Source organism: Sprattus sprattus (assembly GCF_963457725.1).
Source record: "Sprattus sprattus genome assembly, chromosome: 13".
Lineage (NCBI taxonomy): Eukaryota > Metazoa > Chordata > Actinopteri > Clupeiformes > Clupeidae > Sprattus > Sprattus sprattus.
The window spans coordinates 17767280-17794779 of record NC_137911.1 but is presented as its reverse complement, the minus strand read 5'-3'; positions in this window follow the sequence as shown (position 1 = coordinate 17794779).

Below are 27500 nucleotides of genomic sequence, written 5' to 3'. Positions count from 1 at the left end.
TTCATCATGAGCATGCTACTTGTCTGTATCCAACCAAAACGACCAAATATGAGTTATTAACTGATATTCATTGAGGCTTGCATTCACTCCTCAACCAGAGGAAAACAAAATACTTTAATTTGAAAAACATTTATTGCCTCCACTCCAACCTCACTGGTGCTTCAGTTTCATTCAAGTTCACTGTGAGTTTTTAGAAAAGAATCATAGCATTACGAGAAGAGAAACAAAACTGGACTTTTTTCTTTTTATAAGTTTGAAGGTGAAGTCTGTGTCTGAATGAGAACTAGAGAGGGGGAGGGGGGGGGGGTCACTAAGAAAGGTGGATGGAGAAACAATATGAAAGAAAGGATGAGACAACAAGACAAAAGCAGACAGACGGCAAAACACTTAAACGGAAATGTGTGTACACAGACTGAGAGACAATCAGGCAGAGAATTTTGAGGGAGTAAGAGACACAGAGGGACAATGCAGATTAGGACACGAAGATAGAGACAGGTGGACAGACAGAGGCTGGTTAAGACACATTGGGCCAAATGTATCAGTCTTTGTGTACATCGGGCCGTAGAACCATGTGTAAACACAACCCCATGAGGTTTTCTGTCAACGTTATCAAACACAATCTATGCACATTCTCTTCATCAATCTGAAAGTGAATCAAATCAGCATGGAATCATGTGCACATGAACGTCCACCCCCTACAATTATTCTTATATGAGCGACACACTCTAAATTGGTCGGATTAGAATGCACATCTTCCACGTACACCTCAACACGAAAGGTGTGCCCATGGATGTGCTTGAAATTCTCTTGCTGTGCGGTCTGCGGGTTTCTTATATTCCGCTACCATGTGAGTCACGTCTGTGTTCAAAGTTAAATTAGCACTAAGGCCTATGCTAAATAAGACAAAGGGGAAATGAATACATTGACAATGCATTCTTACTGAGATCACACACTTCTCCATTTGCAATTTCCACCGTTCACTGCTTTAAAGAATTAATGAATCATGCAGACTGTGGAGTCTCAAATAATTTGGGTATTGCTTTAATGGATCATGAAACAGACCATTCTCTCTTGATGCCTGCTTTGTATTATGAGTATACAGTCAATTACTCCAATTACACGGTGGAAACCTGATAGCACTGCAAAATACATTTTAATATCTCACTCTGTACTGTAACATATAGTTTGAAGGCAACCTGGTCATTGGTTCCCATGTAACTGACGTGACAAGACTGATGAGTGATACACGGACCATGTAGCCTACTGGCATCAGAGTTAATGCCTCTCGCTAACGCCTTTTTAAACGGAACCAAATGTTTCCTTTGTGGATTATACATGCATGCCTAAATACATGTGTGGCAACCACTTCATAAGAAGGACAAAGGCCTTCGAGGTGTCCCATTATACAAAAATATTGAAAAAGAACTTCACTACATGAAGAAGAGGTGGCCGTCAAGTCCAATATTTTCATACAGCAGCCGCTATCCCTTACATAGATATTAATATAACATAAATATAAATGATGCATAGAAAAGAGCTCAGCAGAATTTGAGTGCATACGCGCCGTTGATGCATGTGGCCCACAGACTGTTAGCCAAAAGCTAGAGACAGACAGACAGACAGCCAGAGACAGGCAGAGACAGGCCAAATACAGAGAGACAGAGACAGGCAAACACAGGCCAAATACAAACGGACAGATAAAAAAAGCTCAGGCAGGTAGACAGAGAGTAAACCGAGAGACAGACATACAAAAAGTAAAGACAAAAATGCAGACAGACAAAAGAAATATGGATGGACAGACACACAGACAGAGAATGCATAAAGAGAGAGGCAGATCCGCAGTGAGGCATGTAGGGATGTCCACTGAGTCCTGCTCCACTGACACACTCCAGAGACAGAGAGACGCTAGAGACTATCATACAGAGAGACAAACAAATACAGGCAGCGAGACATCAGAAATGGGGGGGATGGGATTCCCCAACTCACTCACAAAACAAATAAATCCATACCGCATGAAGAATAACAAATTTATATTTTATTGAGAAATACAAGTCAGAAAATTCGATTGCACCTTACCAGCAAAACAATGTGAACAGATAATATGTCTCTTTTACTTAATACTAAATAAAAGAAAGTGTAAATTGTCATTTGTTGCTAGCACGTGTCTCTCATAGTTGGGGATCAGAGTTCTGTAACTAATAATTTACAGATACGGTTGTAGAATGTTTTTAACATTTAATGTTGACGTATTTACTAGCACAGCCTAAGCTGACTTACATGAGTATTGGTTACGTGAGAAATATGACATCAAACGCAACCTAGTAGTAAACCCTGCATTACTGTGGTCCATTAAATCTCAGTTCAAACACTGTAATGGTAAAAATCTTCCCACTACAATAAAACAAAATATATCACCATTCTAGGATCAACTCGGCTACACCAATCACTGCTTTCACGGGTTTGTGCGTACATTTTTTTCCAAAGATCCAATACCCGACAAAAATGGCTAAACTGTAGCTTCTTTTTACATCAATGGTTCCTGAGCAGAACAATTTGATACACTTTTGATTGCACCAAATTAGTATACATTCCCCCACCACCACCACCACACCAATGTCAATTGACTTCCGATGCTACTGACATACAGATACAGACAGAGGTTAGAGACCAACATGCAGACAGTCGTAGAGATAGACAGCCAGACAGTAAGAGAGAAACTGGTACTGACAAGAGACGGAAACAGTGGGACAGAAAGACAGATACAGTGAGACAGAAACAGTGAGACAGAAACAGTGAGGCAGAAACAGTGAGGCAGAAACAGTGAGGCAGATAGACAGGAACAGTGAGGCAGATAGACAGAAACAGTGAGGCAGATAGGCAGAAACAGTGAGGCAGATAGACAGGAACAGTGAGGCAGATAGACAGGAACAGTGAGGCAGATAGACAGAAATAGTGAGGCAGATAGACAGGAACAGTGAGGCAGATAGACAGAAACAGTGAGGCAGATAGGCAGAAACAGTGAGGCAGATAGACAGGAACAGTGAGGCAGATAGACAGAAACAGTGAGGCAGATAGACAGGAACAGTGAGGCAGATAGACAGAAACAGTGAGGCAGATAGACAGAAACAGTGAGGCAGATAGACAGGGACAGTGAGGCAGATAGACAGAAACAGTGAGGCAGATAGACAGGAACAGTGAGGCAGATAGACAGAAACAGTGAGGCAGATAGACAGGAACAGTGAGGCAGATAGACAGAAACAGGCGTATAGATAGGCAGACAGAGAGACAAAAAGTGTATTTGCATGTCCACTGAGGCAGAGGCCTGCTTCATAAACACAGACCAGAGACAGAGACAGGCTAGACACTGGTAGAGAAACACCAACAGATAAAGACAAACAGACAGACATACAGGCACAGGCCAGTTACAGACAGACATACAGTCACAGGCCAGAAAAAGACAGACAGACATACAGCCACAGACCAGAAACATACAGGCACAGGCCAGAAACAGACAGACAGACAGACAGACAGACAGACAGACAGACAGACAGACAGACAGACAGACAGACAGACAAAGGCCAAAAATAGACAGAAAGACATACAGCCACAGACCAGAAACAGACAGACAAACATACAGGCACAGACCAAAAACAGACAGACAAACATACAGGCATAGGCCAGAAACAGACAGACAGACAGACAGGCCAGGACCAGGAACAGACAGACAGAGAGATATGGGCAGATAAAGGGTGCAAAGGGGCAGACAGAGTGTGTGCATCTCTACTGAGACAGAGTCCTGCTCCACAGGCCCTCTGTCTCCTCTGTCCAATTTGCAGAACACACTGTGGCTAATCCCGCGAGACTGCCTGCGGTTCCAGATATAAATTTAAGAGGATAATTAGGGCCGCGCGAGGGGGCGCCCTGCAGGACAGGAAGGGGGCCACCGAGCCGCGGCCGGAGGAGAGGCGCACTGTGGCAGCCCCCAGAGCTGCACGGCTGGAGCCCCCAAAACCCGCCGCCTCCCCCCCGACACACGCAGGTGTGACGGCGGAATTAGACCGCTTCCGAAACGACACACACAGGCATACACACACTCTCTCCCTTATTATAATGAGAGAAGAATAGCAGTTTGTCTTGGCATAAAATGGCCTTAATGTGAAAGTGTTATTTGATTTAACAAGGACCCCCTGTCTGAAAACAATGAGTGGCCATGTTTCATTGCATGCGCAAGGTCATTAAGGATGGTCTGACACAAAGTGCCTGGTTTGCAGTAATTTTGCGTCACATTACATACTGCGGTGTAGCAAATAACATAAACTCAGTTTAGACACCGGAGTTAGTTAAGATGCTTCTATGCTGCAGAGACATCAATTTGAAAAAAACACTTGAAAACATTTCTAATAGATTCATGTTTCTCTCTCTCTTTATACATGTATCTCTCTCATATAGTGTGTATATATACACACAGTATATATATCTGTATAAACACTATACATGAGAGAGATACATGTACATATACATGATACACATAAACATATACACAAACATACGAATATTCTTCAACGTCACTATGTTGTGTTTGGTTAAGTGTTAGTTTGGACAGGCCTCACACATCCGTCTACTCTTTGCTCTGATAGGCAGGCATCAGTGCTCTCTATCTCTTTCCGGTATTGTGGTTTTTTGTGCTCTTCTAACTTCCCCCTACCCTTCCCCTCCACACGCTTCTTAGATTTCATTCTATGAGAGTTTGACCACAAGGGCCACCACTACTCGCCTCGCAGTAGGGCCACTTCCTGCTTACCCCTCAACTCGTCATCTGCACCTTGGTGCTCTTTATCTCTCGGAGGGAAAGATTCACTAAAGATAGCATCAGAGAAACTCTATCAGCACACACACACACACACACACACACACACACACACACACACACACACACACACACACACACACACACACACACACACACACACACACACAGACTCACACACATAGATGTCAGTCAATGGGATACATTGTTAAAATAGAAAGCTATCAATAACTTCTACCCATGCCATGGATCAATCATTTTGAATAGGTTCCATAAAAGTGCTTTGGGCATTTGTACATCCTGACAACTGACACACAAACAAACAGTTCAGTCTGAAACAGCGAAACTTGCAGACCAGCGAAACTTGAACTGAGAACACGCTTCAGCTAAAGTTGCACATCTCAGCATTCGTCAGTGGTATGACTCTTATCACAAGCAGTACTTCAGCCATTTGTGTACTACTGTCAATCCAGACACTCCCAAGACAGTGCAGTGGTAGCGATGGAAGAGAATCTGTCTGAGTGACTTTTGCAACATTCCTCATTAAGCTTTTAATTTGGTCCTTATTTTGTGATCCAAATTAGATTATGATAAATTCCAAATTTTCCAAATTAGATTATGATAAATACGTCCATTTTGCAATATTTTCTAGTTCAAAATGTGACTTTTAAGGAATTGCACCGACAGCTGGATCTAACTCCCTTATTACAACATACAAAAAAATATGGCTGAAAATAAAGGTGTGTGGCCCAAGACCAACACCATCCAAGTCTACCTCAAACACCAGGCCTGTTCTCCTTCTCTGTGATATCCATACCAGACTGAAATGCAGTTCCTTTTGCTGACTCCATGCCAGCCCACATATTACATCCAGGAGCATAACACAAGCCCGTCATTATAGAACTATATGATCCGTTTTGTGACTAAAGAACAAAGACTACTGGATCTCTCTCTTTTCTTCTTGTTTCTACTGAACTGATGCCAGCCCAGCTTGCCTATAGTCTCACCATATGGAAATCATCACAAAAACAACAAACGCATAAAGAGTGGAATTCAGACATGGGCTTTATTGCCTGGCTGGTCTGCACACCTTCTAGACCTACCTTCTCTCGTTCTCGTCCAGATATCCCTAGGCATCTGATGATGAGGCGTACACTGCGTTTGCTGTCCAGTGCTGACACAGTCAGCCCATTACTTTTTCTGTGCCGTACTCAGTTAAGCCTTTGCTTTTTGTCCCTAGTAAAAATGTTGACCCAAAAAGAGGGGAAAATAGGGCCCAGGTTAAAAAAAATGAATGTTACATATTTAAGGGAGTCACAGATTCCCAAACCTCCTTTCATTTTGAAGTTCAATTCTGTTTAAACTGGAACTCTGCAGCAGCTGTGAACAGCACAATTTACTTAAGTGTAAGTCAATGTGGCAAAAAAAGAGCAACTTTTCAAATCAGATACAGAACAAAAGAAGTTGCTTTAGCATTGATGTATAAGTATTGTATAGATGTGTGACTTAAAGACCTTTCTGAGTTTGCGGTCAGTAGCAGCTGCTGTTTATCCTGTCGGACTAACGGGCTTCCTTGGATGCATCTTCCCGGGGCGCCTGTGACTTTCAGAGAACAGAAGAGGGCTTAAGCAGGAAAATCAATAAGGCATGATTTATTGATTACTAAAAACGCCTCTCATTAGTGCCCCCTTAGCCACCCCATGCATTAAACAGATGACAAAATGTCACCATTCGACCAAAATTACCCCCCCAATCTTTATCACGCCTCTTCCTCCTCAGAGTCAATCGGGAGCTGGAAGTCGAAGAACAGAGCAGTGACTTTAAAAGTTTTCATCTTTTTGACTTAACTTGTCTTACTTTCGTTTGACTGAAGTTGCACCTGATTTGCATTGGTTACACTAACGCAGTCCATCGTGGTTTAAGTAATAAAACATGCTAATGGACTGTGCACGAGCATTTCAGTTGTGCTTTTTAAAGGTTTTTTTTCTTCATATAATGGGAATGAAATTGACTGCAGCACATCAGCCAACATTAAAGCGAACAAGGAGCCAACGCGCTGAATATTCCTCTCGTAATTACCGGGGTTTGTGCCTTTTAATAACTGTGAAAGCACAGCCCTCCTTTTCCCCCTGCCGTTTTGATCTTCGGTGAAAGGCGTGTGTCAGTGTGCATATGTTTTTTCACTCCGCATGAAGAATTAATTTTAAGTGTGTTTTGTGTATTCCGTTACCACATATTAAACGCACTTATTTTCTGGGGGGTGAGGGGTTGGGGGTGGGGGTGAGTTGGGGATTAGGTCTCTGTGCCGAAAGAATGATGCGGCAGCCTTGTATCAGATACGTCTGCACACTGCAGCATCTCCATCGCCGTTTAAGCTTCCGCTCTGCTCTTAATTGCTTAAGGCCTTGGTGAGCTGTAAGATCCGTACTCCCACATTAGTAACCACTACATTAAAACCTTCTTCAGAACATCCCCCACCCGTCTCTCCTCCAGTCCTTCTTAAGATCATGGCCTTCCTGGGAGAACAGGCCTGTCTGATGGTGGCGTGGTACTTCCTGAGCTCATCCAGAAAGGGGCATTTTTCCTGTTAAATCACACGGTATAATAGTGGGTTGTCTGCCTTCATCTTTCGGTGTTTTATTCTCTTTTACGCTTGGCGGATCGCTAGAACAATGCAAAGCTGCCAGGCACATAAATGCCCACCCCTGTGTGCGCCCTGAAGCACTGACACTGAAGGCTGGTCGACGAGACAGAGAGAAGGAGAGACGTGGAGGGGGGCTGGTATGGCGAGATCAAATGTGCCTTTAATTAATCCAAGAATGCAATACAATTGTTTTAATTAATTCAAGGGTCAGACTCGCGGTGACCAAATTTCTTCCCAATTACTGGCCCATCTTTTCTCCTTATGTTCCCAAGACGCAACTAAGACCTTCAGGCAAAGCACACCAACCAGCGGGGCTTAAAACAGGGCCAGCACAGGATGTAGTCACATGGCCTCTGCTTATGATGATATCACCCATGAACAAGGTCAAAATACCATTTCACTTTTTTGTGTTGACCCTTTTACAGTAAAGTTTTATTTACAAGTAATCTGATGTTATAATTAACAATGCAAGTTGCATGTATCACATGATCAAATAATGTTGTCCTTTCCAGACACTGATTTTACTTTTATTTTGAAATTTGAAATTCAAGTACATTACATGGCACTAAATTTGAATTACACTATGTTCATTTAAAATGTCATGTATATATACTTACTTTATCTCTAACATTTTGGTCTAACTGTGTGTGTTTGCGTAATATATTGCTCCAGAGTAGGTCTCTCATGATTAACACATTTCCTCCCAAGCCACACACACACACACACACACATACACACACACACACACACACACACACACACACACGCTCACACACACACACACACACACACACACACACACACACACACACACACACACACACACACACGCACACACACACACACACACACCCACACACACACACACAGGGTGGTATGCCATAAGCCTATCCAGCAAACTTTGATGGCAGAAGAAGGTCATTGGAAAAGACCCCTGTGTGGCAGCGGCACAAAGTGACACATTTGTCGTTTGGCAGGGCCTTTTGTCTGTGTGTGAGTGTATGTGTGTGTGTGCGTGTCTGTCTGCATGTGTGTGTGTGCATATGAGTGAGAGAGTGTGTGTGTGTGTGTGTGTGTGTGAGTGTGTGTGTGTGTGTGTGTGTGTTTGTGTGTGAGTGTGCGAGTGTGTGTGTGTGTGTGTGTGTGTGTGTGTGTATGTGTGTGTGTGTGTGTGTGTGTGTGTGTGTGTGTTTGTGTGTGTGTGTGAGAGTGGATCTGTGTGTGTGAGAGTGGATCTGTGTGTGTGTGTGTGTGTGTGTGTGTGTGTGTGTGTGTGTGTGTGTGTGTGTATGTGTGTGTGAGAGAGTGGATCTGTGTGTGGGGCTTTTGGGGAGGGTTTGAGAAATCCTCTGGCCTCTCTGCTCCTGCGGTGCCAGTAATCCCTCATGTGCCGTCTAGGCCGCAGGAGGGCCCCAGCCAGCGGAGGTGTGTGAGCGGACGGTCCATCACCTGACTGATGGCCACCGTGGCCCATGATGCATGGAGGTGGCGCGCCCACAGTGGGACGCTCCCGGGGACCTTTAGGAGCAGCCGCCGGGACGAGGCGAACAGACGCTGGCCATGAAGGAGGCTTGGACGACACACACCTGTCATACATCAGGGGCCGATGGTGAAATGCATTCTGGGGGAATACAGATGTGTGACACGTAAATTCTCATATATTATTCTCTTTTTTAATTAAGGTGTAATTAAGATTTCAAGTGCAGGCAATTTACTCACATATCTAAATATTATTGTTTATATCTGTTATATCATTTGGCTAAACATATTTTATTTAACTCAAAGTAACATTCACAGCTAGCTATCTAGCTAAACACTCCATGTTTGATGTTCTCCAAATCTTTGCTGTATTTGAAATAGAGTAACAGAAATATCAGGGTATTATCCAAATATATAAATATATCTGCAAAAAAAAATCAAACAAACAAATCAGTAAATAGATAAATGTAAATATGACAAAGTGCAAACACTGCAACATGACAGTGACTCATCATAAACTATCAGTCTGAAAAACGAAACATAGTTGAGCCTAATATGGGAGCGTGGCATTGCATTTTTTCTGTTTTCCTTTTTTTCCCCTCTATTTCCTGGGCCGATGATTCCCATCAGTATGGTAATGAGGAACTTTGTAGTTACAAATGTTTTGGTAGTCCTCTTACCCCCTGTTGGGACGGGTTGGCTACCAGACGGAACCTGTAATGGCAGGTGTTACCATAGTGATGCAGAACAGCTTGCTATTTCACCCAAGTTGAGGTTTGCCCCCCCGAGAATTGGCCTTTCAGTGAGCCAGTGCTGATGGTCCGATCTGAACCTTGCATAACAGAAGGTGTGGACTTTTAATTAAGTACGGGGCAGAGGAAAGAAAAAAAAAAAGCAGAAACAACTGATTGGTGTGACAGCACATTGCTTTTACAATTCAAGCTCTAACAGATAATAATAATCATGATAATCATTCCACAATGCCTGCAATAGTTGAAGAATAAAAATGGACGTTTAATGATATCCTGTCTCCATACAGCTCTGGGTGCAGCAGAGCCACATCTTAACGAGTCAGATTCTGAGTCAGAAAGTCAAACGTTAGAATAACAAAAAAACAAAATAAAGATCCTTGCAAACCATATGATCAAAACAAATACCTCTGAGAGAGAAGCAGGGCGAGGCAGGAGGGACAGCCGCGGCAGTGTGTGTGTGTGTGTGTGTGGGTAAAGATGAGGGCAGTCCTGAACAGAGTCAAAGGGCCAAACTGAGACCATAGAAGAGAAACAGAGAGAGAAGAGAGAAGACTAAAGAAAAAGAAAGGGGAAGAAACAGATGGGGAGATGAAAAGAGAGAGGGGGAGAGAGAGAAAGAGATAGGGAGACAGAGAGAGGCTGCTTAGAGAGACAGAGAAAGAGAGATGGGAGTGGCTGCTTAGAGAGAGAGAGAGAGAGAAAAGAATGAGGGAAGAGAAATGGTCAAAGAAAATAGAGGGACAAAAAGAAGAGGAAGACAGAGAGAGGCTGTTTAAAGATACAGAGAAAGAGAGAGAGTGGCTGCCTAGAGATAAATAGACAAAGAAGAAAAGAGGGAGTAGAGAAGAGGAAGATAGGAAGAGGCTGTTCAAAGAGAAAGAGAGAGAGAGAGAGAGAGAAAGACAGAGAGAGAGAGAAAGATAGAGAGAGAGTTGCATGCTTCTGTTCAGGAACACCTGCTTTTTTGCAGCCACAGAGTAGCACTTACGCCCACCCAGTGGGACACCATGGAAGAGGGATGTGTGTGTGTGTATATCACAGTGTGCGTGGTGTGTGTGTGTTTGTATCTGTGTGTGTGTGTGTGTGTGTGTGTGTGTGTGTGTGTGTGTGTGTGTGTGTGCTTGTGTGTGTGTGTGTGTGTGTGTGTGTGTGTGTGTGTGTGTGTGTGTGTGTGTGTGTGTGTGTGTGTGTGTGTGTGTGCATGTGTGTGTGTGTGTGTGTGAAGGGGGAGATGCAGCGTCTCAGTGCTTGATGTCATCTGGATATGGAAATATAAATACACTTACCGGAGGTGGGTGGCAGAGAGCAAAGTAGGTCAACCGTACGCTACCTTTCCAAAGAGTTTGAAGCTTCTGAGGGTATGACAACTTCTCTAATTTCTCTCTCGTCTCCTCTGTCTGACTCCCTGCTAGGTAAAACCCACTCTTCACTTCACCACCGTATGCCATTAAACTCACACCGATAACATTGATGAGCACATCGTTTTTCTACCCCCTTTCTGTTGTCCATTACAGGAATCAATAATCCATCTTTAAATATGTTCTTAATAAATGCTATAAGCGGCGTCTATATTTCATGCTGACAGAGAGAAGCTTTTTCCTGATGTGATGAGGTTTAACCCATATATCATTTATTCATAATTAATCTTCCCCATTTGGGACAGTGTATTATAAATCCCGGAAGAGCAACAACTTGTGGCCACTGGTGATTCCCACGTGTTCTCATACTGGGCCTGAGTGGGAGTTTCACCGACCAATAGGCTTCATAGCCTACATTAAAAAAGGAGGGCGAGAGGCAAGCAACCATAACATGTTAAGCTTAATTTTATGAGAGTGATACTTACTGTTTCGAGAGAAAAGGACACTAATATGTCCTAATGGCTATTGTAAAGCTGACGCGCTGTTGCAGCAATTTCCCCCAGTTAGGCAGGAATTTAATGAGGCAAATGCTGCACAATTTTTTTTTTTATCCTTGCAAACATTTGCATTGAAATTACCCAATTAATTTCTGCTGAAAGAAAACAATTCACTAATTTGGGGGACTGTGTATCTCTTTAATCTACTGTCCACTTGAAGCCATGTAAGAAAAAGAAAAAAAAAGACCAAAATCAGCAAAGTGCTTTTCTGGGGGGGAAAAAAGAAGAGGAGGACGAAGAAGAAAGAGTGTGCTGACAAATGCATTAATCATTTAGTCAAATTCACTTTCCAATTAACCTCACACCTCAGACAAGTGGAGTCTTGTTGATTTGCTTGGCTTTGAAAGATAATGTCTTCTCCTGCAAAAGCTCACTGGTCTCACCGAAAAGGACATCATGAAGGAGAAGATAAAGAAACCACAACATGACAAAAAAAAAGAGCTGGTCTGCGAGAATGGACAAGATTGCCTATTGTAACTAATTAGTGCACTATCTATTTCATTTCATCTGACTTTTATTTATCATATGCTCACTTTCCAGCATAGGAGTGGAAAAGTGTTACTCTCAAGTCCAGTCATTTTATTCTGGAAACGTAAGTGTCGGCACTAAATGAGATTGCAGTAAACTGTGTCAGAGAAGTGTGGCTCACTTTTGGGCGTGCTGAAATGTAAAAGACAGGGGCTGCAAAATATGTTGACTTTCTTTAGAACCGCCTACACCAAAACAAAACATCTGTCTCTGAGCATGTTCACTTCTGACGACTTACTGTGGTGTTTTCTTTAGTGACGGCCTCGTAAGAGACATGTTCCACCTCCTCTGAACAGCGGTTCTAGATGTGGTCCATATGCCCTACTGGCTGTAGTCTGAGGGGATTTAACAGGATGTTGATATGCTGTTCCTTAAAAAACAATTTCTCAACTGCACTCTTATTTGCTTGTATTAAAGCAGTTATAGGCTGATGTATATAAAGAGTACTTTTACTATCTAGCTTAATAGATAGATGTCGATCACAAAAACAGATGTTGAAAAACACAAATGTACCTGGGACTCCCCATGTGCTTTGTAATTAGCCTCTTGAATGTCAACACATTCACATTGAACATATTACAGTAACAGACCATCAAAGAGATTAGCATGTCTGTCTGCCTATCATTATGCCTGTTCACCAAGACTGAGGAAAAGGGTTGGACTGTGGTAAAGTCTGGCGGAGGTTAGCCAGAGCTGCTAATTTCACTTACATTTCATGTCTGAGAATCTGGAAATTAATTAAATTTAATGATGGCATTCCGAACAGTGAGCCAAAGAACTAGCGGGTCCTTGGGAGAGGAAGCAGCATTTGCTGACAGTCTTCAGTCTTCACTAGTTTGATTAATATCTCCTCACGAATGCTGATTTATAGTGTTGTGGAATGCCGTTTCGCCGCAAGTGCTTCCCAAGAACTGTCCTCATTTTGTTTTGACTCCTTTCACAATCACATGAGTGCGAGTTCCCCTGAACTCTCCAGTCAGACAAAATCACACGCAAGAGGCTGACCAACACCTGACACAGACCCATTCAGATCACCCAGTAGAATAGAAAAAGGCTGCACTTTTTGCCATTTGATTTACTTCTGCTGACAGTTTCCATCAAATCTGAACATTTGTTGTCCAAAAATGTCGATGGTGGCAAAATGTCAAAATGTCAAAAAGTTGAGATAATATGACAATAAAACATCTATAGGATTTTTCTATTCCCCGAAGTTTAGAGGTCAGGACTTTGTTGGGCAACCATGTTAAGTCCAGTGGTACAATGAGGTGACACCGTGTGTGTGTTGAGAATAGACTGAGAGCATAGCAGAGAGATGGGGAGGGAGGGAGGGAAAAGGGGGGGTTCTTCTCTGTAGTAGTCACTGGCATGTACTACCTAAGGCAAATCCACCCCTGGCTATATTCATGTTTGCAAACACTGAGAGAAGACCACCCAAAAATGCCTTTCGCATTGAGAAGGAGCGAGGATCTAATCAAGTAGACTAATCACATAGAAATGCAATTGGTCAGGACAGATTGCACATGTGTCATACTAAAGGTTTAATAATTTTGGTCATGTTTCTGTACATGATTGCAGGGTTGCAGGATTGCGTGGCTGCATACTTATCATGTTTACGTCAACGTTTTTGACATGCATAATTGGGTCTCGGGGTGGTCCGTGACCATGTGACCTTGTTGCCATCAAGCTGCATTTAACCCCTTCAGTCCCATGGTCATGCATGCATCAATCAGTTTGTATTTGCATCAATATCTTGACAGTGGCTCACAGACAATACTCACTGTATCCCTAAACAAACTGCTCTGAGTGCAAGAGCAAAGTATTGCATGTCTACTCCCTCCCATAGAAGAAAACTGACAACCAAACAAACAAACAGAAGAGCAGAATAGAAAAACAGAAGGACCACTCATGCATGGCAGGGACTGTATTCATATATACAGTCTGACTCACGATCAAGAGGGCAAAAATAATCAAATACTACACTCTATACATATCCACAACCTTCTGATATACAATAATATGAGGTCAAATGAACAGTTTGAACAGATTACAGTTACAACGATATCTAATAGTGAGTGTAAGGCAGAATAGGAATCTTCGGAAAAATACAGATGGCCTTCTTCTAGTTGCAATTACTCATTAGGTGTGGGTTAGTTGTTGTTAGATTGGGCCTCTAACAACATCCTAGAACTGCATTGTTCCATTTGGTTGACTATTTGAATGGTCTCAGTATGATTGGTAGAGTGGTCTCAGTCCTGCAGCTGAATAGAGTCTTAACTTAACTTGATTTCAGAAACATGGGAAGTCTGGTCTCTGTGGTTTGTAGGTAATCCCCCTCTGGAGGGAACAGACCCCCTCTTTGGGTGAGGACCCACTCTATTTGTCTGTTTCAGTGTGTGATCCTTATCTTATCTCCCTCTGGAACGAAATACTGTTTTCTGATTGGCTAATGGGGTGTACATTAAGTTCGTGGAACCGCACACCTTGGACGTAGTCCCAGTAGAAAAGTTAAATCGCGTTCCATATCAATACTCTTGAATGGTTACCATTGACAACCAACGTAACGTTTTTTTTTTTTGAAAAACAGCCGGTTCCAGGCACTACTTTCTCTAACGGGAGCACTAGGCTTCAAATCAAGAATTAATCAGGTAATTATGCATATTAAATTTCCTAAAGATAAAGGAAATTCTAAATAATAATAATAATAATAATAAAAACATTTTTGAATGTTGTAAACGGGAGATAAGCGGGATAACGGCCTCCGAGCTGTGCAGTTCTACAAAGTTAATGGACTTCGCGGACCAACACCACTCCACTGCGCGTCGTGGAGTTCTTTGCCCTGCAGCGTCCATTAACTTTGTAGAACTGCAAAGCTCGTCGGCCGTTATCCCTTACATAAACACCACTGTCCATGTGGCTTATTATTAGACCAGATGTAGGACTAAATTAAATAAGGTACTTAAGGAGAAGATAGTCAAAGGACTTAGAATATTCTGTAGCTAGGGCCTCCCACACACTATGTGTGTAGCCATCAACTTCTGAGCAGCCAGGTATGTTCATACTCTCTGAATGTTTGGATGTTTCATATGTTTCTTTTATATTTGTAACTTTAGATTATTCTCCTTAGACTAAATAAATTGTGATGCTCTGATCCACTGTGGCCTCTCGAGAAGTTCTTAACATGAGAAGTATTACTAGGTAATGGTGTTTCCGCAGAAACTGGCTAGGATTAGTTTCAAACCAAATAGCAATATGTAAGTCTTGAGAACCTTGCTAATTAACTGGGCTAGAAAGCTGCAGCAGAACTGTTATATTGTAATATAAATGAGTGGATTGCTGATCAGCTTCTGCACTGGATCGAATGGTTATACTGAGATCGTACAGCAGCCTGGCACCAGTCCCTGAATCAGTTCGATCGAACACGCTGCTAAGCCCCGTAACAGCACTGTAGCCTCTGAGTTAGTCTCCAGAACTACAAACAAGTTGTGTCCGTGGATATGCCGTCGGCCGTGGCATTATCTTGTGCAACACTGTTCCTAGAATAAACTAGTAATTGAAAAGTAAGAGGGGTTTTCGTCAAAACAGATTGTAGGCATCAAAGAAATTACCCTAGGTCAGCCTACCTAATGGGTAGCAATGTACATTAAAACCAGGAACTATGGCTGGGTCAGATTAATTACGTTTGTACCAAGACAGGGCCCTTTAATCAATACTATATTTCAGCAAAGCGCAGAGAGACGAACACGCTGAAACCTTCGCCCACCCCAGTTCTGCCATTGGTTTGGAAAGTGGTTCCTTACATGAGGAGTTAAGGAAATGTAGGGTATTACATGACATTCTGTAAGTATAACATATTACATTAGATTATTACATACATTTAACAGAAATATTAATGTGTTTGATGATATTTTTTTTATTTTGTTCTCATGGTCAACAGATGAGGTAGCCCAGTCAGTGCACAGATGAGCTGTGCTTGACACATCTGCAGTTTACATTAAGTGTGAAACTTAATACAGTAATTGCAGTGAAGAAAGGGAAAAACATGAGCCAAGCGGCTGCAATCACATACTGTCTGCTACATTTACTCAACCAACAGTCAAGTGACTAATTTCACAATTAGACAGTAATCATGACAGACGACACTGACATAACTGCGACATAAATTGTTATGACGAGTAATGTGTGGAAGGCCCAACAGAACACATAACTCACTGAATTGAAGCACCAAGTCTGCTCACTGATGACACAGCAGCATGGTGGCCACGGTAACGCACACCATTCCGCCCTGAGGTTGGGAAACAGGGGTTCTTTGTGGCTTTTTTTTCACCCATAGCTGTCATAGGGTGGGGTCCATAGTGTGTCTGCTGCAGTTTTTTTTTTAAATCTTCCATGGCCTTTTTCCTTCATTCCTGGGAGGTTTGCTAGCCACTGATGAATCACAGCCACCAATCAGCAACTTGTTTTCCACGCTGCTGTTTTTCAGCTATAGAATTTTCGCCATTCCAGGATCCACCAACAGGGTGTGTTTTGCACAAGGCTGTAGGGCCACCATTACTTTAAAAAGTGTAAGGTTAAGTTCACCTTGATTGCAAAAAGGGAAGGTTTGTACAACTGTTAAAGTCTCACAACTACATAAACAGTTGTGTGTATATATTGTGAATGTATGTGTATATTTGTGCACAATTATGCACTAACATGAATAATGAACCTTGCAAAATGGTAGGTGTTAAAGGGAGAGAAAGATTGTGTTGTGTTGTATCTTGTATAATTATGAGAAGCAAAGTGCTTTATTTATGTCCTGGTCTCTGAAAAAAATCTCTGTAGTAGTCTTTCTTTCTCTTCTTCCACATCCCTTCACTCTCTCTCCATCTATCATTCTATCCCTCTCTCTCTCTATTTCTCCCTTCTTCTCTCCCTCCCTCCCTTCCTCTTTCTCTCTCTCTCTTTCCTCTTTTTGATGTGTTTTCCTTCACGGCTTCTGAGCTCTCTCTAATTCCATCTGGCCACAACAGAGGCAGTGGAATGGTGAGAAAAAGCATTTCCATATGTGCAAATTAGGAGGACGGCTGCCTCCCCAAAACTGCAGCCTCGCTCCTCTGAAGTTGATGGCGAGGAGGACGGCTGCCAAGCGCACTAATGGCAATCAAGGAGGAGGTTTTTATTGGCCTCAGTGTGCCCCTAGCTGAAGCACTTTACATTCATACGCCACTTTCACAAGTGTCATAGAATCAGCCGGAAAATACCATGAGGAAAAATGAAAAAGCCAGTCACAAATAAAAAAAAAAAGAAAGTCTTTCATAGTCTTTTATTCAGAATATGACACAAATGTAATCAATCCAGGAACCCAAAGCATGTAACTGAAATGAGACCTCCTAACTGTATAAATGTGTCTACATCATATAACCACAGATTTGGCATCTGGAAGACTATGTTTAATAAAAGTCAAATTCAAATGACTAATTTTTTAAGTGTTTAAAGTTTTTTTCACCTGCCATACACAAAAAGACCAAATATTAAACAAGTAAGAGAAAGGTTGATGTATTTCGCGTGGATGTATTGTACAAACAGCCAAATGATGACTTAATTCCATGTCTGTGAATTCAGAGAATACCTCCTTACGAGCCGCTAGCTGTCTATTCTGTGGGGGGAAAACCCAGTATTTGTACACAACCCTGGCTCTGTAAATGGGAAACAAACAAAGTGGTTCTGAGTGCACCACACAACTCTATTCCAGCCAATCAGCAGCAGGTCATTCCTGCTCATACATAGGACAGGGGAAAGGGGAGAGGGAATGGAGACATGCTAACGTGCTGATCTCCACAACATCATTCCATTGTCAAGAAGGAGAGATGGCCAACAAACAGTCCAAGAGGACAAGCTCAGAGTAACAAATATTGAAGAGGATGTGCCACGATTAGGCAAGGGCAAAAAGCTGTTAACATCAGTGAGGTTTTCCGTCGGTGAAGAGACCTCAGAGAGTTTAAAGGCATGAAGTCAGATGCAGAGGTTCTCTATTTCTGCTTGAAAGGCGGGTAACATTAGTTTTGCTGTGCTTCACAGAACCAAAAGGTCAGTTTTGTTTTGTCCCGCTTGCTAATGTTTGTGATGGCTAATCCCAACTGGTTAGCTTTCAAGCAGGCACCTGTGTCACAATTGTGTGTAAGGTAATGTTAAATTACTTGGCCACGGACATTCATCTTACTTTCTATTTTGCCAAGGTTGTGATGTCAGCTAAAGAAACAGGAAAGTTTTTAGTATCGTAGTCTGTGAAACCGTCTCGCCCTCTCGGCATCGTAACAGCAACTGTAGCTACTGTAGTTTGCAAAACCAAAACCTAGCTAATGTTAGTTACATTACTTGCTGTGTCATTGTTTTCTGCATATGCTTGATGTTCGCTTAATGACATTTTGTAATACAAAAGTTTCCTTTTATGAGTAAGAGACATCCACTTTGAATGTCAATGTTGGGGGATCTGGACTTAGACTGTGTTTAGACCTTGGGTGGGTTTTATCTTTCACATTAATTCCTGAATGGGGCATTGACATAAAATGTGCTTAGAAGCAAACATGCATTGACCAGAACTACAGCATGACCTTCTTAAAGATACTGACATGCACACATGTACTTGGACAAACACAAAAGAAGGACACACACACACACACACACACACATACACACACACACACACACACACACACACACACACACACACACACACACACCCACACACACACACACACACACACACACACACATACACACACACACTCTCACACAAGCAAGCATAGGGTATCACACACAGACACATATGCACATGCTGACTGGCTGGGTTTGTTCTGTGTGTGTGAATAAGAAAGAGCAGAATGTGTATATGTGTATATGTGGCTTTTCTGAAGCAGTTTGGGTACAGGACAAAGGGTAAAAAAATAGATATGGATGAAATATAAAATATCTCAACTGAATATGATTAGCGTTTGATTAATGCAACATTAATGCAACAACACCATCGTTACATTAAATGAATGCCATGGTCCTGCTCTTTCCTTTTTCTGCTCTCCACTGTGATTTTATTTTGTGCCATTTATTGGAAAATAGTTCTCCTTGTGTATAAAGCTCTATCACACACATGCATGCCTTTATGTGTGTTCAGGAGACACCTTTTTCAGGTGCTTGGTGCTTGTCTTTCATGTGTAATGGATTTTTAGAATTTTCTGTTTTCATCTGCATAATTTCACAGTTAGTAGTAAAATAAAAAAGGCTCCTCATTTTACAGTTTGGGCCTTGAAAACATTCAGACACACACAGACACACACCCTGAATAACACACACACGCACACACACAAACACACACACACACACACACACATATGGTCTAAACATGAAAATTCACTCACAGAGACCGGAGTAGAAAAAAGCTGCCACTTGATTGGTGACAAAAGATAACTAGAAGTGGCTGCAGGGTGCCTCCCAAACTCTTGGTGTCCCAAAGTGGTGTGAATAGACCCCATCTGGTTTTACTCGCACATCCCCACTCGAGAAGATGCCTCGCCGGCACAGAAAAAGAAAAAAATAATAACAAGATATATAGACCAGAGACCAAATATCTCTGCCAGCATCCCCTGTGACTTAAATAAGTGTAGTGTCCCTGAAAAAACAGTGGCCAAATCTCAGAGTGGACTTTTAAGTAGCCCAATTTAACGTGTGAAGGCCTGAGTGAGGACCAGGCAGAGAGGAAATGGCAACGTGTCCATCTGTGGCTATCATGGCTTATGGACGGCCTCTACAGGACTTTTTTTTTAACAGGGTTAAGAGAAACAAAGCCATGTTGTCGCCCAGTCTTGTATGCTCACAGTGGTGGTTTTGCGTGTACAATGGCAAGCTTGTTGTCTCACCACCTGAAAACGCTTGTTAGCATTAGGCCGACGTTCAAAGGCCAGTGAGTGCGATTTTATACAAAATCCCCTTTTGCTAATCACAGCCTATTGTTTTATGTGGCAGCTCACAATACCCCTTTGATTGCCTTGATTATATAAACAGAGAGGGGAAATAGACCTGTGCACGGCAGTGCAGCAAGGCGGGAGCATTGGAGTATGCCATTGATGATAATGATAGGCACTGTGTAATGCCTGAACATGTAAACCAATCTCTCTCCTAAATGACTATTGTTTATTTGATCAAATTGGAAAATCAAGTGTCTTTATAAACAGTAATGGGAGAGAGCCACTGATGTGAGGGAAGCCATTGCAGCGCTCTGGACATAAATTACCATAAATTAATGCTTTTTGTTTTGGTGAGAAGATAACGGAGAATTAAGTAGGACCTCATATTTTCTTCTCACTTGGTAGGAATTCATTCCCACATTATTTGTCTGTTATTCACTGCGGACTAAAAGAGTTAAAGTATGCATGCCTGAAATAACCCAATATTTTGCTCCTTACAAAATAGGAATAAATACCTCCATAAAATAGATCAAATGTAATGACTTCTGAATTTAATGCTGTAAAAATAACATACAATTACATATTGCATTCTCCCTAATGAGGTAGCAAATTAATAAATAAGTTAATATACTGTATGTGTGTTGGTGACTTTGTTGTCTTCTTTAAGAAACCAAACCTGGGCCTTTGACAACCACAACATGTTTTAATCCACCCAGGATCTCCCCAAAGAGTGCTGTGAAGATTCTGGCTAGTTTGGTTGCTCTTTCTGAAGAGGGAAGCGTTTCTGAAGGGGGGCAAATGAGATGTCCCGTGTGGCTGGCCCCACGCCACTAACCTGTAAAGGAGGAGATTTAATAACAGGGTTCAAGATCTGGGTAAAATAAAAAATACTAGAATGACGAAACCCACGTGCGAGTATTTTAGGACAGTTTTGCGAAGGTTCATACTACCTCCTTTACAGTATCATTTCATGGCTATGCCTCTTTTTCCTTCTTTATCTTTCCCGGTATAATATTTCAGACGCTGTCTGTTAAATTATAAGTCGCGCAGCGGTGCGGCGGTGCTTTGTGCTGCATCTCTGAGGAAGGCTTGGAGGACACTGATGAGTGTTGATGAGGCTCGCCGACACGCTGTGCGAGGAGTGGAGTGTGTGTGCGTGCGTTTGTGTGTGTGTGTGTGTGTGTGTGTCGCTCCGGCCCCCCCACGCACTCAGGGAGGTGTTAACCGAGTGCGAAGTGCGACGGCTCGCCGAAGAGAGAGAGAGAAGCCTGGCGCGCCTCCACCTTCCTCCAATCCCCGCGCCTCCTCATCTGAGGTGCGAATGCGAACACGGGTGCCGGCCGAGTCGCCGTGCCAGGAGAGGGTCACAGGGGATCACAGATGCCGGCCAGGCTCACCGCCACCAGGCGACGTTCGGGACCAGCTGAGGGGTCGGAGGGCGAGAGCCAGGGATAGAGAGGTGTTCCTGGGCCTGATTGAGTGCTGTGGTGTGTGAGTGTGACATCAGTATGCCGGGATTAATTAGTCATTTCCTGTGTCAGAATATTGAGACGTGAGACCTGCTCGATGACCCGGTCTGATTTTTTCTGTATGTGTAATGTGCTTCCCTGTTGTCAGAGTGAACACAGTTATAGACAGTAGTTCTGAGGACAGATAAACAAGACATAGAGGAGAGAAGAAGAGAGGTGAGGTGAGGTGAGGAGAGGAGAGGAGAGAAGAGGAGGGGAGAGGAGAGGAGAGGAGAGGAGAGGAGAGGAGAGGAGAGGAGAGGAAAGGTGTGGGTAAAAGCAGTTGCGGTTCATCAAGATAGAGAGGCTGAAACACATCTCCTTTTGTAACCATCTCCTTTTAAGGGGCACATTTGTCATGAGGGGCAGAGGAGGCCACTTGGCAGCGTTGCCAGACATGACGCAGAAGGTGCAGTCCAGTACAAGGCTCAGCGGCACACTAGCAGGCAGATTATGTGCTGTAACTGTTGTAGCAATTATTGTCATTGAGGTCATTATGAGGAATACAGAGGCACAGGGAGTAACTGGACATGCTATGGTAATAACAGCAGTATGTCATTACAATGCAATTATTTCATGCATTATCAGGGCCGTCGTTTAGGGATGAAAGGTGATGACAATTCTATGGGGCCCACAGCCCAGGGGGGCCCCACAAAACGTCTAACGCCACGAAGTTGGAGCGACTAATGTTAGGAGCTAGCAATTAGCCAGCTACTTACATTCCTGCGTTATCCGAATGACATTTAACGTTTAACGTTACGTGTGGTCAGCAGTGTAAAATAATCGCCTGGCAAGGCTGACATTACAAAAAAAAACACTAAATATCATCCACAGAAAAGATCAGTAAGGTTATAATTCCCCAAACTTTATAATACACTGTCAATAAAATCCCAGTAGCAGTAGGACACAGTTTTCCATTCTAACATGAGTGTTTACTAAAAACTAAACTGCTATGGCAGTTGCCTATTGACATGAGTCTTGTTAATGTTAAGCAGGGGCTAATCTTACAGCTTGCCATCCTCATACAATAATAAAGTGAAACTGTTTGAGCTATGGCATTGATAAGCCAATTTAGATTTTTGTTTTATGTAAACAATAAAACATAAAACATAACCATAAATGTGTACAAAAGCAATATTTAAATAAATAATTAAACCTTTATATGCTGCTACTCCAGAATCAGCTGTAGCCTCCTCTGACCCCCACCCCCAGCACAAAGATGCTGACTGGGTGAGGTAGATACTTGTTGGCTATTTTGACTTATTTGTGAACTGCTGTACCATTGGCAATTACTTACACATAAGTCTCAGCTCTTTTTCTATAATGAATGTCAAAATGTAGATTTATTTATCAGTCTACTTAAGTCACTGTCCTTACGATCTACAGAGCCAGACCACTCTACCCAACAAATATCAGAAACCAAAGTTACTACAGACAGTGAAGGGGATAGTGAATAATAATAACATGACATAATCATACCCAGTGACTCTTTGTTGAGTGGTTCATTGAAAAAAAAATTACGAATTGAGTGCATTGCGGTAGACACTGTCAAGAACATAGAGGAACAGAAAAATAAAGAAAAAAATAGAAATAGAAAAAAATTGAAAAAAAGTTGTGTAAAATTGATCTTTGGCGATGAAAAGTCGGGGGCCGGGGGCCCACGCCAATATTCTTTCAGGGGGCCCAGAATACCTAGCAACGGCCCTGTGCAATATGTCACACACTTCATTTATGTCTGTTAGTACATTTGTATTTAATTATATTGGTTAACATATCTAATGTAATACCCTCAAAGGACAAGATTTGTACCCTACCTGTGCAAAAAAAGGCATTCTGTGTCAAACATCTAAACTAATATATGCTCAATATACAAATGCATGGGAGTGCTAATGCATGAACAGCAATGCATTTTTCACCACAGACTAAAAGTATGCCTGGATATTTAAATGATATACAAATACTGCATCTGCAAACACAACAACATCAAGCCTCGTAGCCCATAGACACGTAGTTGTCATTTGTGCTCTATGGCCTCCAGATAAAGATCCCTGTCAAACAAGCCTGGCTGCTAAATTGGCGATTGCCCTTCAGTCGCCAGTCACAGAGGACATTTGCCGGTTGAGGTCAGCTTTCAGAAGCCAGGGGCCGGCACCGGAACTTTCCAAAACCTGAAGTAGCAGGAGACCCCCTCTGGGAGGGTCTTGTGTCAAAAACTCCCCCCTCGGCTTCCTCCCGTTGTTTTTGTCTGTCTTTGAATGGCCACTTAAGATGGTTCTGCACCAGGAGAATGATCAGGGGAGTTGCGCCGACAGCAATGTACAATGTAAAATTGTTAGGGCATTTATTATACACTTGTGAAGCATTTAGTTGAAGGACAAAAATAACTACAAACAGATTGATGTATTATTTTAGAAAAAGGACATAACAGGTGCCAATTTGACAAGAAGAACCAGAGGTATTCTGGTCAAACATTCCCACCAAACTAAATACCACCAAAAGCCGAACCTCACGCTGAGATGCACATTATTGGTGTTTCAGGAATGAGTTTATCGCTCTTTTTTTTACTGTTTAACCTTGCTGATCAAATATTTATACCAGCTAAGAGTTAGAGTGTCAAATCAATGACGACTGGGCATGCAGGGAATCCTTGCCTGGAGGGTCTTTGGCCAGGGTCCTAAAACACTGGGTAGGGCGAGGATAGAGCAATGAATCTGAAAACACCCCCTTCATAATGCCCACAGAGAGGGAGGAGGCGATAGGATGGGAGGTGGAGAATGAGTAAGCCACTGCGCACAAAGCTGAGTTGCAAGGGGTTGAGTGACTGAGAGAGGAAACTGAGAGAGGAGGGGTACTGGCTTTCCCTGCAGTCATTCAGATCTACTTCTGAACACGCATTTCAGAACTCGCATCCTCAGAAAAAGAATCATGTTTGTGTCTCTGAGCTGACAAATAACACCAGCTGTTCACCCACGGTGAAGAAGGGTTGATTTCTGAGGGAAATGTATACCTAGATTCCGTGCTCAAGTAACCTTTATCCTCTGTCATAGCTGCATAATAACCTGGGGTTGCCAACTGTCCTATGGAATTTGGAATATGGAATTTATTGAAAACTAAAATTAAATAAAATGTTGTTTTATTTATATAGTGCCAGTAACAATTAAAATGGTCTCTAGGTACTTCACAGAGCCTAGGGCCTGAACACCACTAGTGCAACCACAAAGGCAACTGGGGCAAGGAAAGAAACCTTGAGCAGAACCTCAGCTCAAAGGGGGGGCCCATCTGTTTGGGGTCGGACGGATAGAGACAGAGATAGAAAAGAAAGGGGGGAGTGGACAGAAGGGAAGGGAGGAGAGAAGGAGAAGAGTGCATCAGGAGCAAGCGGATGGATTCATACACGTAACAGATGATATAACATGTTAACACACACGGGACATATGTATATGATGCATACATGATTCCTAGAAACATAATGGAAAGTATATACAGGACATATACAGAATTCTTATTAAGATGGAGAGAGCAAGCATTCAAAGTATTGGTTGTATTACAGCTTAGCGGTTATACAGTGTCCTCACAAAGTTACCATTATAAGATAAGGCATAGCAATGAAGCAGGAAACTGTCAGTAATGGCATTTGTTTATATTATGGGTAAATATACTGCCATAATGAATGTATTATAAAATATCTGCTTCTGTATTGAAATGATACAGGATGCGTTTTGTTCTGTATTTTTGAGAAACAGTTCAGTGCAAATCTATGGGAGAGAAATATTACAGGTTAGACCATTAAGATCATTAAGACAAAGGTGATTGGTATGAGATGCTTGCTGCTCTCCCTCGGCCTGTCTGTCATTATTATCATTATTATGTTTTGATCCACTTCCAAAACAGAGAATGTGCTTCTCATTGGTAGTGAGTCATAACCAATGAAAGGCCCTGTCAACGTTGTTACGATACACATGTCGATAATCACACATATTCATTCTTATCGCTCAAAAATACAAAACTGACCAAATTCAGGTTTCTGTGTTTTCTGCCGTTTCCTGATGTGATTATGTATGCTATGGATAGGGCTTCTCACAACCAAGTATGTGGTATTTTTTTTGTGATATCACTATATACAGTCTTTAACTGAAGGGTAATGTAAGTGTTAGACCTATTATATTTCTTATAGGTCCAGTAGTCGGAGCTCCTCAGTCCAACTAAATGACATGTTAATGCAAGTACTGGAAATCAATTTCCCCCCAAAGATATCACGGCCATTTTGTTGGTTTGTTTCTCCTTCAGATACGTGTCGTTATTGTAGGTCTAGGCTTAGTTCCATTTTCTTCCAGAACAGAAACCACTGACTGCACCTACACCGGTTGCCAGGGCCTGAGGGTGGCATGGCTCAGACAGATGCCAGGCTTACCAGCCAGTGCTGCCGTCCTCCCCGAGACGTCTACGAGTGTTTAGGCGAGTGTAAACAACCGGTGTGACGAGAGAGGACTCTGTCACAGGGGGTGCTGTGGCTGACATTGGCAACTCTCCTTTCCTTTCCTTCCCTCGCTCTCAATGCCCTTCACACTTCAAACGTTCCTTTATCCACCTCGTGTCTCTTCTAAACACCCCAGCTTCCAGCTTCGAGGAAAGGAATACATTTTAGACCATTATCATCCTTCTATGTATCCCCGAGCTTTGGAGTGTGCTGGTTTGTCATTTGATATGTGCGCTGAAAGGCTGCATTGATCTTATTTATTTATTGTCTTTATTTTATTTATGTTTTTTTTATATATATTTATTTATTTCTCACACAGTTCACCCCCAGCGTGTCTTTAAGTTCAAACACAGAAAATGTAAGTCACCTCAAAAAAACAAAAGAAGAAGTTCAAAACGTATTTTCAAAGCATGTGCAGCAGGGCACTAACACTTACAGTAAAAAAAAATATATATATATATATATATAAACTGTATACAACGCTGTGGTAAAACATTTTGTCAGTGGATTTATGGTCCCCGGGAATCGGCATACCCCCTTTCCAAAGTTGCTTAGTATGAGTACATTATATCAGCACCATAGCTGCCAAGAACTTTAAATTACATAAGTTAATGGTTAAACACTTAATCAATTTAAAATGTATTAAAGTAATCAATTATTCAGCATATCCATTTGTTGAGTTATGTTGTTAAAACATATGAATCAGGCCTACTACTGGATTCAATTAAACTTGACCACAACATCAAACCTTAAAAACACAATTTTCCAAAAAAACATGCTGCTAAATATAGCTTTAAATCGGACTGTTTCAACTTGACTGAGATGGAGATGTACTATTCCCTGCACATGCTATCTATAATCATGTTATACCCATTTATTCAAACAACCTCATATTCAAATATATAAAATATTTATTTTTTCATTTTTAGTTGAAGCTTTGCATAGCGTTCCTTTCCTTACATGCATATATGTCGTGTAGAGGTATTTGGACAGATGGCGTTTAAAGCGCACGTCCACGCAAAGCTAAGCTTGCCTTTCATCAAAATCACGATGCGTTGAAAGGTCATCAGCTTCCCCAGCGTCTAACATCACAAGGAGAAGCGCCTCTACATGGCAACTGTGCCCTGAAATCTACCCATCACTATTTACATTCTTAAATCTGCATTTTTCATATAGATTGCGTCACAGTCTAATTTTAATATCAATGTTATTTCCCATGACACCTTTGTTTTATTATATATTATGAATCCCTGCCTCTCCCTCTCCCCATTTTCTCGGCTCTAATCCCTGTGCCCACACCACACTTATGAGCTGAAATATTTTATCAGGTGGAAGGCGCAGTCAAAGTTATCATTTTAATCTTATTTCAATAAAAAAAATAATCTCTCTTCTTCGGGGTTTGACAGCAGCTAATGGTTTTCGTTATCATAAAGGAAACTTTGAAGACTGGAAC